The 15,392-nt window shown below is 46.8% G+C and overlaps 1 long non-coding RNA gene across 1 annotated transcript; it reads right to left on the bottom strand.

The window, feature by feature from the left end:
- Nucleotides 1-11,286: 11,286 nt before the first annotated feature.
- Nucleotides 11,287-13,044, bottom strand: LOC148091579 (uncharacterized). The gene is made up of 2 exons (XR_015715629.1): nt 12,882-13,044; nt 11,287-11,366 (listed from the first exon to the last, which is right to left on the bottom strand). It is a non-coding gene; the product is annotated as an uncharacterized LOC148091579 (long non-coding RNA).
- Nucleotides 13,045-15,392: the final 2,348 nt, after the last annotated feature.

Genomic DNA, 15,392 nt, shown 5'->3' with positions numbered 1-15,392 from the left:
GTTCCTTTTTACGGTAAAGGTTGGTTCTTGTTATGTTAAATCTTGGCCTACATTTGGGAAGTAAGGGCCATATTGAAATGAAAAATTTTTGTTTGGTTGATTCAGGGGTGGTTGTAACCTCAACCAAGCACCCAGTTCCTCTGGGGGAGAGAGAATGTGCCCCCAGAGGGAGAATGTTTGGGAAGTTCCATTTTAGATCCTTAAGGCATGCAGACTCAGTCCTTTCCCCCAAAGACATTTTGAGAAGTTGCCTTGGACTGATACTGGGCCCAATTTGAATTTTCAACTTGAATTCAGAGACTGCCCTGGAACCCTCAGAGACGACAACTCTTGTCATTCCAGCCTTCAAATTACTCCTTTTGGAGCAAATGCTAGAAGGCCTGCTGATCATTTCCAGTGGCATGGTTTCCACTTACACAGGTCTATTCATCAGCTCTGAGGTCCAAAAAATCCGTTTTGCAAAACCATACAGGTGATTAAGCCCCAGGGGCTGACTCAGGTCAGCAAACACACAAGAGACTGATGTATAAACCCAAATGCCAGTGCACTAATTTACCATAAGAAGTATTACTATTGAAGGAGGTGGACCCTCACTGGTCAGTATTTACCTAATTCTTCCTCATATCTAAAGCTCTGAGCACAGGGCTGGGCCCAGAGTCCATATTCAATAAATATTGCTATTTACCAAAGATTGAATCCAAAGTGAATTTTTATTTCTATCTTCTTCCTTTGCTTAATTTGCTTTCCAGTTTAAACACTGAGAGCGCCCAGCTGGTGTGGCTCAGCAGTTGAGCATCAACCTAGGATCCAAGAGATCGAGGTTCCATCCCCAGTCAGGGCACATGCCCAGGCTGCGGGCTCAATCCCCAGTAGGGGGCGTACAGGAGGCAGCTGGTCAATCACTCATCATTGGTGTTTCTCTCTTCCTCTCCCTTCCTTTCTCTAAAATCAATAAAGACATATTTTTAAAAACCACCACCAAAAAGCAAACAACCACTGGAAGCATTCTTTGCTGGCCTTTTTTTCTCCCTAGACAAAAGCAGGGAGGAAGCAGGTTCCTCTGGGATTAATATAGCTGCTTCTGAGAGTTGTACTCCCCTAGGAGCTTCAAATGGATTTGTCTAACATGTAGCCATTAGCCTTGGAGAGCTGGCTAGAAGCTCCATTGAGCCTTGCCGATTAGGAAGGAGCATGTCTGTCCTTGATGGTTTTTTTTTCTCTCTCTAGCTCTTAGAACACTCATTCCCTAGGTGCTACAGACTGCATGTTTTTGTCCCTTCAAAATTCATATGTGGAAACCTATTCTCCAATGTGATGCTATTGGGACGAGGGGCCTTTAGGAGGTGATTAGGTCATGAGGGCCCTGGGAGTAGTGCCCTCGTAAAAAAGACCTGAGAGCTCCCTCACCCCTTCCACCATGTGAGGACAGAGCGAGAACACAGCCATCTATGAACCGGGATGTGTGGACCCCAGCAGACACTGAATCGTCTCTTGCCTTGATCTTGGACTTCCCAGCCTCCAGAACTATGAGAAATACATTTCTGTTATTTCTAACCCACCCAGTCCATGGCATTCTGTTATAGCAGCCCGGTTGGACTAAGACACCGGGCCTTCTGGAGCTCACTGTCCCAGATCAGAAGCCTAAACATGACCCTGTCTTTCCTTTCTCTCTTACCATCCAGTAATCAGCAAGTCTGTAGGTTCCACTTCCTCAATATTCCTCGACACTGCTCTCTCCTCCTTCAGTGCCACCAGCCTTGTGCAAGGCACCCTTAGCTCTCATCTGCACCTGGCAACAGCCTCTAATCTTATCCAGGTCCAATCCATTGCTGACATGGCAGCTGAGTGACATTTTCAGGCACAAAGGGGCCTTATCCTTTCTCTGGTTAGAATGCTTTAATGGCCCTCATTGCCCTCTCTACATCCGAGTCCACACTCTTTGGCCTGGTGTGCACAGGGCCCTTCCTCCCCTCTCCCTGGTGCACACTCGTGCTGGCCCTGATGAACTGTACCTTGCACACGCTGTGCTTTCTCTTGTCTGCACACCTGGCTTGCTTCACCTTCTCCCCCACCACCCTCGCCTTCCACTGCCTTCGCCTGGCTGACTCCTCTTCATCTCCAGGCATCACCTTCAGCATCACGCTCCTTCACCTTCCTAGTCGTGGTCCCCTCTTCCTTCTAGATGCTCCCTTAAAAATCCTGGGCCACCCTATCAAATGCACTGCCTTGCAATTGCTTGTTTGAGGTCTGATTAACTTATGGACTGAGTTTCTTGAGGACAGGAGAAGAACCTTGATCACCGCTGTGTCCCCAGTCTCTAGCAAAGTGCGTGGTAAATAAGTTATAATAACAACGATTGTGTTGGCTACCATTTAGCAAGCATTGACCGCATGCCAGGTACTGTTACGGGCTCTATGTGAACCATCCCCTTTAACTTGTGTGGCGGAGGCTGTGATCTCCTTCCAGCAAAGGCCTTACTCTCCCAGGTGCTGGAGACATGGCAGGAAGACGAATCTCAGCTGTCGTTTGGAAATTGGCTCAGCTGAAGAAAACTGCCTTGGCCAAGGTGTCACCTTCCAGGGGAACCTGCATCCAGTGACACATAATGGCCCTGCCCTTTCCGTCGGGCTGAGAATAGGGCGCCTGTGCTCTCCAGCTCCAGAGCGCCCTCTGGGGTTGGCTGCTGCTTTCTTTGGACTGCACCGCAGCTCAGCTTCCCCCCCCTGCCCACTGGGGCTTTTCCCTTCACTGGTGTTGCTGAGAGAATTCCCATAAAGTCCTGCTGGCTCACTTCTGTCTCACAGCCCGCTTCCTGAGACCCAAACCTGGAACAGTTCCCTCAGCAAGCAGCCTTATGGGCAGGTATTACTATGCCTCTCCCTTTACAGATGAAATAATCAAGGCTTAGCGACGCTAAGTAACTTGCTTAGTGTCACGAAACTCATGATTTGTAGAGGTGGGATCTGAATTTAGGCAACTGGTTCTAGAGCTCTTGCTATTAACTAGGCACTCAATAAATAGAGTAAGTGAATCAATGGGCTTAGTTCCACTAGTCATTGTGGAAAACGTTCAAAAAGCTACAACTCAGAAGCAAAGCTGTGTGCACATAGTTTTTCTCAGTGCCTAGGAAACAAGGGTAGCTGCTAGTGCTGTGGAAGATGTCAGTTCTGTCGCTGATGTGGCCGGGCCTGGCTGACTCATAGTGCAGGTCACAGAGGGGACTCAGGCCCAGCTGTAATGGTGAGCTCTTAAGGAAAACGTAACCCCAAAGATTTCAGTGTCTGCATGATTTAATCCATTTCTAATAGAATACAAGCTGGTATAGGAGCGTAGCCCGTTCTCCCCGACCTGTGCAAAATGCTGATCAGCCCAAGTCGCTTTGGTTTGTCTCTGGGATGTTATCAGAGATCACACATGCACAGCTTCACCAGCCAACCCCTCCCAAGGAGACCTTTCCACTCTGGACAGCCTAGACAATGGGAGGCCAGTTCCACCCAGATAGACACGATGGCCTCTCTCAAATGTCCTGGTGGTCAAGGGCATCCAGAGAGAGGCCTCAGCAGTAGGTGTTAGAGCAGAGAGGGGAATAAGAGATGTCTGGTCTGGTTATGCTGTGGAGACCTCGATGACAAGCTCTAGAAATACACCCTGGTGGAAGGGAAGGGGGAAATTAATAGTGCTTAGGTGCCGAGTTTCAGATTACAGCACTAACTTTGCATCTGTTTATTATTAAAAGTTAAAGTCAGCCTGTCCTGTGCTCTCTGACCTCCTGTGGCAGGTACATCCTGTACCAGGCCTCAGGGCCTTTAATCATAAACTGTCCTGTTTTGCTGTTTAACTGTCCACATTCCTCCCTTAAAGAATGCCAGGAGCCCTGGAAATGGGGACTCTAGCTTTAAAAGCTAATTTAAAAAAAATCAGGCCTTGGGCTAAGCATGCCAGGACCTGGTCTTATTTCACCCAGCAACCTAGGAGGCATTAAGCCCATTGCACGGATGAGAAAACCGGTTTTAGAGGTGCTGAGTAACTTGCCCAAATTCACATGGCTGACCAGCAAGGAGGGCCAGGATTTGAAACCAAGTCTGTCTGATGCCACAGCTGGCACTTAACCTCAAGGTTAAACATGCCCTTGCCTGTTGCTGCTTCTCCGTCCTCAGTTCTAGCTCAGCAGCTGTAATAGGTTGAATAACATTTCCCCAAAATTCATATCTACCCGGAACCTCAGAATGTTTCCTTACTTTGCAGATGTAATCAAGTTAAGATCATGTCATGCTGGCTTAGAGCAGGCCCTAATCCAATGACTGCACACAGAGTCAGACACAGGGAGAATGCCACGTGATGGTGAGGGCACAGGTTGGAGTGATGTGTCTATAAGCAAAGATAGGTACTTCCCTAGATTCTCCCAGCTGAACATGGCCCTGCTGACACCTTGATTTCCAACTTCTGGCCTCCAGAACTTGAGACAATAAATTCCTGTTGTTTTAAGACATCCATTTTGTGGTACTTTGTTAAGGCAGACGAGGAAACAAATAGAGCAGCCTGACTCTCTCTCCTGAAAAGTACTAAACCCTCTACTCATTTGAAATGAAACTCTTAAATGTGTATTTAAATGATGCTTTTTCCTTCCACCTACCCTCCAAATCTTAAGATCAGGTTTCGGTCATGTCACTCTGACTAAACATAAATCAGTTGATAGCTTATCAAGCCAAAAATCAATAAATAGTGATAGAAATGTAGGAAGGGAGTAAGACAATGTCTGGTTACCCACATTCATTCTCTCCAGCAAACATCTGAGGGCCAGGCTCTGGGACTAATGATGAAGGAAATGTATGTAGACTTGGCCCCTTTTGTGGAGACCAGAGCCCTGTGAAGAGTCGGGAGGCCTTGAGCAGGAGCTGGAGGCTTGAGCAGGACCCTGAAGCAAGGTCAAGTTTGAATAGGTGGGAGGAGGAGACGGGGCCTCTGGGAGGGGAAGCAGCGAGAGGAAACTTGTGGAGCTAGGCCCAAGCAGGGCACTGACCTGGAGACATGGGTGCTCCTAGCACCCAGGTGCTTTGCCGTGGTAGCTGTCACACTTGCACCTGGACACTTGTTAGTGGGAGTATGTATGTAATGCCTGTCTCCCTCTTAGGACATAAACTGGGGATTTTTGAGCATATGTGTTCCCCACGCCTACCTAGATCAACATGGTGGTATTGAATAAATATTTGTGGGAAGATTAAATCTCCTTTGTCCCCCTGTTGAATTGTAATCTATGGCAGAATTGATTCCCTACCTTGTTTAAAAAGGGGTCAGGAAATTTGTGATGATGGTACGAGACTTATTTTTTTCCAGATGGGGAAACAATGTTATTACATCCCATCTTCAAGAATATATTCGTAAACAATTCAGACAATACAGAAAAATAGAAAATAGACCCTCTTTAGTCCCACTGCCAGGAGAAGAGATGTGAGTAAAATAATGTTGAATCACCGTTAACTATAAAATGTGATGCATTATCAATGCCACAGAATCAGATCTTCCCTCACTGTTGAACCAAGACCGGCATGTTTATTGAGCATTTATTTACTGTGTGCTAGGGACTGAAATGCAAAGGTAAAGTAGGCGGTCCCCTGGTTTCCTTGCTTTGTGGGAGTGTCTGGCTGATTAGGGAAAGTCTTCCAAAGCCTTTCCCGGCTTTGGTGTTTCTGGGCCATCTCTTGGCTGCTGGACGCAGGGTCTTTGTTGTTGCTGTGCTTGGGGGTACATTTTTTTCTTTCCCCTTCCAAGGCTGTTGTGAACAGACCTCAGAGCGTTTCTCTGGCCAAATATTTCCATTTTATGCAATATGGGTTGTTCAATGTGAAGGGCCTTTTTTATTTTTCTTAGATCCCTCTGACAACTCGGCCTCCCCAGATGAGTGATTTGGGGGTTGTTGTGTTTAACAATCACGTTCTTCTACTGGGCAGCAGCTATTCAGATGGGCAGGCAGAACTGGTTTAGTCTGTATCACTTTCACTAACGGAAAGGAGCATTACTCTCAGTAAAGGGAGGGGAGTAGTTGACACCGTTTCCTTTGTTCATGCTTGCATTTTTCAGTGTTAATAATTTTAAAGTACACAAGTAACGTATAAAATATGTGCTTGTTTGAAAATGTGCTTTAAATTTTGAACTCACACGCAAATCAAGCGTCTCATCCTGTGAGCCTCGACCTGGCCTTTCTCCGTATCCCAGGGTTGCTCTCACAGGGCATGGCTGGAGCTCAACCCACTTGCACTTGGGAAAAACCTGTCATGATTTTCCAAAATTCCTGTTTCTCAGGTTAATTTTATTCAGAATCTATTGATTACCCATAGTGATGCCATGCTGTTGATTAGCTACAAAATGCCAAGACCGACTGGTGACCTGGAACAGGTGGTGTTGGCCTTCACGCTGTTTATCACCTGGTGAGGCAGCCTATACTCCCCGGAACAGACCTGGTGACCCCTGGGAACCCACACAGTAGTCCGGGCCCACAGCGCCTGGCTGGTAAAGGTGCATTTGAAAGTCGGGAAAGGCCTGCACCTGCATGATTGCAGTCCAACTAGATGATTGGAGCCATTTATTATGAGTGGGACCACCAACTGAAACTGAAAATTTGCTGCAGGTACAGCTTAATCGGAGAAAAGTTGCAAATCAATTAATTTATGCTAAATTAATAATAAAAAATAATAACAGTGAACACTTTTATGGAGCTTTCTGTGTGCCAAGCTCTCATAATCATCTGTCCCAGCCATTATCTCATCTTAGAGAGACTGTCCTGACCACAGCCCTGTGCTGAGACATTGATGTTTTGGACCATGTGAACCTTGCCTCCCCTAAATGTCTGAGCTAGGAGTGGATCCCAGGAAGCCAACCCATAGGCCAGCACATGACCTGTGATGACCTGGGGGAAAAATGAACTGAGCCATCAGGCTCTGCTTTTAGGTATATGAAGTAAGAAACATGGAAAGAACTGGCAGGAGAAGACAGGGGGTGTGGCTGAGTCACAGAAAGGGGAGAGAACAGGAGTGAAGACTTGAGGATGCCAGCCACTAAAGGGCCCCGGCTGCCTAGGCTCTAGGATACCCTCCAGGAGGCCCGGCTGGGCTGTGGCCACTGTTCTTGATTTCTGAGCCACAGTTCACCTTTGTGGCAGGCCAGCCTCCAAGACCCATGATCATTGCCTCCAGGTACTCGCTCTGTAGGGGTGATGTGGGTACTTGCCCTCTCGCATTGAACAGGATTGACTCATGTAACTAACAGGATTTACAGAGCAGATGGCACAGGACTTCCAAGATAGAACACAGCAGATATTGCAGATTCTGCCTTGATCTCTTAAATGGCTCCCACGGTAGGGAGCCAATCACCATGCTATGAAGACATTCAGGCGGCCTTGTGGGGAGGCCCATATGGGGAGGAGCTGAGGCCTCCTGCCAACAACCAGCACCAAGCTGTGAGTGAGTCCCCTGGGGAGTGGATCTTCCTGCCCCAGTCAAGCCTTTGGATGACTGCAGACCTGGCTGACATTTGGACTGTTTGAAACACTGAACCAAAACCACTCAGCTAAGCTGTTCCCAAATTCTTGACCCACAGAAATTGAGTGAGATAATAAATGTTTGCTATTGTTTTAAGCTACTAAATTTGGGGGCAATATGTTATGCAGTATGTAATAGTAGTATGTCACAGAGTTGTCCTGAGGATCATAATTCATGTAAAGTACTTGGAATAATGCCTGATACACGATGAGCACTAAAATGTCAACTCTCACCACTGTTGCTATGATGATCCCCATTTTACAGACAAGGAAATGGAGGCTCGGAGATGCTCAGTGAGCCATGTCCGTGCTTCTGATTGTACCAAATATTTCCAAAAATGGTGTTAAAGGAAGGCAGTGTATTTCCGTGCCAGTATACTTTCTTGTAAAGATAAGGAAGAGTTAGTTCGCATCTGAAGACCATGAGCAAATTAGTGGAGTACCTCCTTTGAAAACGGTCTGTTCTAAACCAAGGTCAGCTGGATTCTGGCCACAGGTTGCTCTCAGTACTTCCTCTCTCAGAGGGTTGCTTGTTCCTGGCAGAGAAGCCGCCAGGGTGGGGGAGAGGGACTTGCTATTGGAGCAGCCATTTTGCACGACTCACCAGGCAGTTTATAGCTTCATTTAGCTTCACTGGGGGTTGTAGAATTACTAATCACACTGTCTGCTGATGTAAACTCTATTTGGATTCAATAATGTTTTAAAATAGCCTCAAATACAATTATCACCCTAAGGATGGCACTGGTTGGATGACTAGAGAAATATCATTCAGATAGTTCATTTAATTACAGAGCTCCGAAAACAGCATATGCCAGGCAGAGGGGATGAGTCACAGAGCTGAGATCACGGGCCAGAGGGGATTCATCGCTCTCTCCTGGCGCCAGCATCAGGAGGTGGCCTTCTTGATTGACAGAGGGACTCTTCCCCTCCTTGCTGTCTCCCTAGCATCTGTGGGAAGGTGCTACCAGAGGCCCAGAAATACATCCATGCCAGGGCCATTCACAGGGCTTCAAACAGCTCTAGTCTTCTCCCTGGTTGCTCACAGCACTTGTAACTGAAGGTGGCTGGCTGGTCACTCATTTAGTGAATGAGTCTATTGCCTTTGCCGTCTTAAGCACTGTGTGGAAGACTATTTACTAGGGGCAAAAGGGACCTCAGCCCTTACTGCCTGGGAGCCCCTGCTGACCTCCCAGCCAGAGGAACCTGAAGACCCAGTGCACAGGACAGGGTGGTCACCCCGAGGCAGAGCTGGTTGCATTGCCCCATACCCAAGTTCCAAAATTTGTTTAAAGTTGTAGAAGTGTTTGCAAAGCGGCAGGAGGCTTGCCACCTTGGACGAGTCACCCTTTGAACCTTGGTTTCCTCAGCTGGAAATGGGGATAATATTAATGTTCACCTCGAAGAGTAATTGGATTGAATGATGGGAGGAATGGAAAGTTTTTAGCGTAATGCTTGGCAAGTAGCCATGGAATCAAGAAATGGGAGCTATTCTTGCTGTCATTTGACCACATACACAGTTTTACTTATACCCTCAGATGAGAACGATTCAAATCTTTACTCCCTCGTCTGGGATGCTCTTGTCACTGGTCAGGCCCTCTCCACATTTGGGTCCCCTTGTGATGGTGCTAAAGACTGACTACTCAAATTCTTTTCCTGAACTTTTAAAATCATAAAATTGATGAGAGGTTGCACCCTGTCTCCTGGACAGCAAAGGTCCCCCAACAACTCTAGGTTAAAATTGGAGGACCTCTTTTCCCCTTCCCATTGTTTTGGGAAAAAGTATTTTTTAAGAGAAATAGCCTAGCTGACTGCACTACCCTATTTTCCTCCGAAGTGAATGCCAGACATTTTTGGGGGCGGAAGACAGGATTAACATTTCTCAGCCTGGTAAACACACCCACCTGGGTTCAGCACAGGGAGCATTAGTGCTCTGACTATTTCCTGTAATCAGCTTGAAGGATCCAGGCCTTTGAATTTAAACTCTAGAAGTGATTTTTCCATGCTGGAAGCTGTTTCAGTTACAGCTTCTTGCAGATGAACTTCAGGTAAGTGGCAACCTTACAAGCCCTGGCACTTAAGTGACTAGTTTGCACAATGGGAACCTTGTGACACAATGAAGAGGCCACCTGGAGGCTGAGAACACAACCGTTGGACAGAGTGAGTGACATCCTGCTCTGAGTGCTTGCAGACATGCCAGACACCAGGTGAGACTCTGAGCAGTGCCAGGGGACTCAACCCTGGGCCCCATTCTTAAAGACTTGCAGTCCAAAGTGGGGACACGTTTCCATGTAATAGGCTGGGAGCCTGGGAATAGGTGGCAACCTTGGTGCTGTGAAAGCTTCGGCCCAGCTTGCGGTTGAGGATGTGATTGAATCTCCAGGATTAAGTAACAGTCAGTCGTGTGAAGAAAGGTGGGAAGGGCCTTTCAGGTAGAAGCAAGCTGAGACCCCAAGGTCTGAAACAGTGCGTGTCTCTGTGTGTGCGCGCGTATGCTCAAGGCAGCCCAGTACTCAAGCACAAGACAGGGACTAGCTGGGTACACGTTTGCCCATCACCATCATTTTGAGAATCAGGAAGTCTTCTAGGAACTGCCCCAGGAGCATATCTTCAATACAGCAGATGTCTAGGGCGTGAGTTGCAGAGTGTGATGAGCTCTCCCAGGATGCGCCAGACCAAGCACTCACATTTCCAAGCTCTATCTTAGAGTGCAATGGGGCCTAAGTGTGAGAATTAGAGTTCAATGGGTGGCAGATTGGTCTGTGGAGGCAGAGGCACCGGAGCCCGGAGGCGGGGAGGGACTTCAGGACACAGCAATCAGTCCAGAAAGGTCTCGGCTGTAGGCCACAGGAACAAGATTCAGGGCATTCGCAGAGGTCATTAGGCAGGTGGCCATAGGGTGATCTGATAGCAGATTCCACTTTGCTCAACATTCCTTCAGTTTGGAAGACTTGGAGCAGACAGAGCCTGGCTCCTGAGGCTGGAGCTCTGCACTTTTCCATTCGTTTGTATTCTACACAATTTGGGTGAAGGGTGCTTAGTAAGGGAGGGCCGAACGTATGAGACCTGACACCTGGCTGCCATCAGCTCACCCATGGGAACCCCAGCGCAGGAGTTAACAGGAGCCAGACAGACCTGAGTTTCACAAAGTGCCAGATTCTTTGCTGTTAAAATGAGGATAATGTTGCTCATGGGTGTCAGACGTGTTAGTGTGTGAGGTGTGGCATCACAATGAGTGTTGAATAATAATGGGCTTTATCCAGGTCTCCTGGATAAAAGGCTATAGTCAGTAGCTAATCTTGAATTGTTTGGGCTACTTGGGGGACAGTGCTGCCCTTCAGTTTGGAGACCTCCTTTAATATCGCCATGGTGGACAGTGGTGTCAGCTCATCTATAATCACACGCTTTAGGAACCCAGCGTTGGTTGTTGCCGAAGGGCCTCCAACTGGCTTTTCTTCCTTTCTGCACTACTGCTCCTGCTGAGCTCTGTTTATGGAGCCGGCAGCTTCTGGCCACCCTCTCCATAGGAGTCTGCCAGAGAAAGGGCCCCCGGTGAGAAGTGGTGCCACCAGGCTTTGCATTTGCTCTTCTAACAGAACTTGATGAGACTAAACATTTCCACTGTCCCTCCTGGGTTTCAAAATCCAAGATGGAATGATTTTAAATTATTAATGAGTTTGTTGTTTATGATAGAGGTATTGCAGATTCAAGGTGTTTTTTTTAAAAAAAAAAAAAAACAACACAGGACACTGAGGTGGAGTTCTTTTACTTGTCCTGGCTTCAGCCTTTTAATCCGTAAGTGAGAGACAGTAGTAATACCTTCCTCCAAGGCTTACTGTGGAGATTAAATGAAGGCATTTGAAAAATGTTTGGTGCCATGCCTGGGGAAGCAAGTGCCTGCCATGCTAGTGATTATCAGCATGGCCATTCTCTGTCCAGAGATTATGTAGGGTCTTTTCCCAGAAACAGTCCAGCTGACAAGAAAAAAACTATGCATGCACATGCCACAAAGAGATGATACACTTACTGCTCTGCAGCTTCCTGTTTTTAGTTAATAATAATCTAGGGCATTTCCATATTCATGCATATTGATCACCCACATTCTTTTAAATAACGGGGCAGTATTTTATTGACTGGGGCACCACAATTTATATGAGCAAAGGAGAGCATTTAAAATATATCATTATGTATTTGTTCAGAGGTTTTATATTCCAAAATATATGCACCCATTTGAATAACCCAAACATCCTTTTCAGCGTTCACAAATCTTACAAACTTGACCCACACTGTGTCTGCTGAGAGGCGAGCTGGAACCTCAAATCAAGAGCAGATGGACATACCTACCTAACGGGGCTGGTTAGAAACAGCATGTTACTACACTTATTCCAGACTAATTTGGAACAGAATAGAATGTTAGAGGAGGTGTAACAGTTGTTTGTTCAAGCTTTTAACTACCATATAAAAGGATCACTGGTTTTACTATTATTTTTCTATTTGGCTTCCTGGCACCTCGATTCAATCAGTGTCCCGCTGTTCAGGGGTATTTTGAAGTGTGCGAGTCTTAATTGAAGTGGTAGTGCCTGAAACCCGAGTTAATACCGTGAGCAACAGGGAGTCCAGTTTATGGAGGTAAATTGTTGCTAGCTCTGCATTTCAACTACTTTTGGCTCCTGGGGTCCATTTTAGTTCTGATGGTGGGCTGGATGGTTGGGAGCTGGGTTAGGACAGAGCTGCAGCTCCCGTGATTCTGCTGAGCTTTGGGTTTCCTTGGAATGTAGGAAAGGAGTTCTGCTACAGGCTCCAGGGGCCCTGGTTGGATAGCACCTGGCATGTGAAGTCTACTGAATGTACCAAGCACTGTGGCGGGAGCTAGAGAGAGAATGGACAAGATGAGACAGGGTCCCTGTCCTGTAAGGTTCTCAATGGGGGGACAACATAAACAAGGAAGCAAACAAAAGAAATAGAGCTTGTGACTGCACCAGCATGGAAAAAACCAGTGATAAAGCGGAGAGTAACTGGGGGAACCCACTTTCCATGTTTGGTTAGAGGGGTGAACACACGAGCTGAGACTTGATAAATGAGAAGGGCCCAGTTCCAAGAAAAGTTGAGAAAGACCATTCTAGGCAAAAGGAAGAAAAAGGGCAAGGCCCTGGGGTGGGGAAGCACTCAGCATGTTTGGCGAACAGAGGAAAGCCCACGTGGCTAGGTCATGGTGAGGAAGAAGAGAAACTATCCCAAGGGGGCCCATATCTTGCATGGTTGCCTAGACCATAACAAAGAGTTTGGATTTCATTCTCAATGCTATGGGAAGCCACAGATTCTAGGCAAAACAATGTAGTTTGATGCCTACCTTTTCAAAAAGATCACTTGAGTTCCATGTGGAGAGTACATTGAAGGAGACCAGAGGAGAAGGTGACAGCTGTTTTCCATGCAAGAGGTGATGGTGGAGCCCAGCCGGTGTGGCTCAGTGGTTGAACATTGACCTATGATCCAGGAGATCGCAGCTCGATCCCTAGTCGGGGGTGTGCAGGAGGCAGCTGATCAATGACTCTCATCATGGATGTTTCTCTCCTTCTTCCTTCCTCTCTCTGAAATCAATAAAGACATACATATACACATATTTTTTAAAAAGAGGTGATGTTGGAGGACGCAGCAGCTACAGCAGAAGTTATACAGCTTAGTTATATAAATCCCCTCCAGCAGGTCAGAGCTCACTACAGGCTCCAGGGTATGAAGATTCTCCATGATTCCCAATCAACCCGCTTGCCCCTCATTTATTGAGCACTTGCCTAGCACAGAGATAAATGTCTGGTACAATAGGAGTTATAGGACACAGCAAGGCAGATGTCTGTCTCATTGCCTAGAATAATAAAGTGGGTTCCTAAGAGTTCACTTTATTATTCTTATACAGTATATCCTTTAGTATGTGTCACATATTACATCCTGTTTTAGAATGGCATTTTGGCTAGGGGAAGTCAAGAATACCCAGATTCTTCCTTTGCCCTATCACTTCTACCTAGACCTAGTTCCAAGGCAGTACATGTACAAAGGAGGTAATGACAGGTAACTGGGAGGACAGTTCTCTCCAAACCCCAGTGCAGGGAGAGCTAAGCCAGGCTGGGTGGGCGCTGCCCCTTTTCCCGGTGTTGGCTGAACTACGAGACCTGCTTATGGGTTGTGAGGTCTAGTATTGACTACCCCAGAGCTCACACCTGAATCTCAGATTTTGCTGCTGTGATGGGAAGAAAAGTTGGGACTCACCCAGAGGACAAGATCAAGGAATCCCCCAGAGCCAAGTGCAGGGTTGGTGCAGGAGGGTTGGTGCAGGTCGAAGAAGACAGGGAGTAGAGGCAGGGTGGTCAAATGTTCAGGGAGCAGGCCTGCCCTTTTTTTAAATATATATTTTTATTGACTTTAGAAAGAGGGGGAGAGAGAAACATCAATGATGAGTCATTGGTCAGCTGCCTCCTGCACACCCCCTGCTGCAGATTGAGAGGGAAACCTTGGCATGTGCCCTGACCAGGAATCAAACCGGAATCTCCCAGATCATAGGTTGATGTGTAACTGCTGAACCACACTGGCCGGGCCTGCCCTTTCTTACTCTTGTTACCATTTTACAGGAGGGGGCTTAGTAAAGAGAGCCACAAGGTACCCCAAGGTCCCTTTTACTCAATGACTGTCTGCTGGCAAATGTGGCCCACTCCAGGGAAACTCGTGTTACATAAGGGCGGAATCAGGCTCTGATGGGAGGAGTGCAGGAAGGGACCCTGGATTCCTTCTCCTGGAGGACAGTCCTCTTCAAACAGGGCAACTCCAGTTTAATAAAACTTATTTAAATATATCTTTATTGATTTCAGAGAGGAAGGGAAAGGGAGAGAAACATCAATGATGAGAGAGTCGGCTGCCTCTTGCACGCCTCCTACTGGGGATTGAGCCCGCAACCTGGGCATGTGCCCTGACCAGGAATCGAACCATCATCTCCAGGATCACAAGTTGATGCTCAACCGCTGAGCCATGCCAGCCAGGCCAGTTTAATAAAATTTAAATTGACGCACTTCTTGGGGTTTAAAAATGTTACACTGCTTCTTTTCCCTTCCACTCAAGGAGCCTACAGTCTCCTGCAAGGAAGTGCTTCCCAGCCCTTTTGATCAGGACCGGCATTGTTGGCTTTAATCCCTACTGGGTGAGAGAAGCGGTCTGGGTCCTTAGGGATAGAGCTCCCTCTGCTGGCTCATGAGCTGGAGCCTTGAGGATGTTAAACAGAACCCTTCCTAGGGTGACATTTGGGATACGTATCAGGGTTCTACAGAGAAACAGATCCAATAGGTCATATATATACATGCATACAGACAACTATATCTATATAATCTATATCATTATCAATATCAATCTATCTACCTATCAAGAAAGATAATTTGTTTCAAGGAATAGGCTCATGTGATTGCTGGGGCTGATAAGTCCAAAATCTTCAGCTAGGCCAGGAGGCTGGACACTCAGGCAGAACTTCCATTACCTTTTTAAGGCAGAATTCTTTCTTTTCCAGGAAACCTCAGTTTTTGCTCTTAAGACCTTCAACTGATTTAATAAGGCCCACTCATATTATTGAGTGTAATCTCCATTACTTAAAGTCAACTGACTGTAAATTTTAATTGTATCTACAAAATATTCCCACAGCAACATCCAGACTAATGCTTGACTGAACTGGACACTATAGATGTCTCCACATTCTCACCAACACGTGTTATTTCCTGTGGGGTTTGGATAGAAGCCTTTCCTTGTGATTGTTCCTCATCAATTTTTGTAGGTAGCCCCTCTTCCTCTGAATTATGTTAGTGTCCTCTCATGCTTCTTAGCTTCTAGA

The sequence above is a fragment of the Miniopterus natalensis genome, chromosome 14 (assembly GCF_054644295.1).
Source record: "Miniopterus natalensis isolate mMinNat1 chromosome 14, mMinNat1.hap1, whole genome shotgun sequence".
Lineage (NCBI taxonomy): Eukaryota > Metazoa > Chordata > Mammalia > Chiroptera > Miniopteridae > Miniopterus > Miniopterus natalensis.
This window is presented reverse-complemented; position numbering and strand designations above follow the sequence as displayed.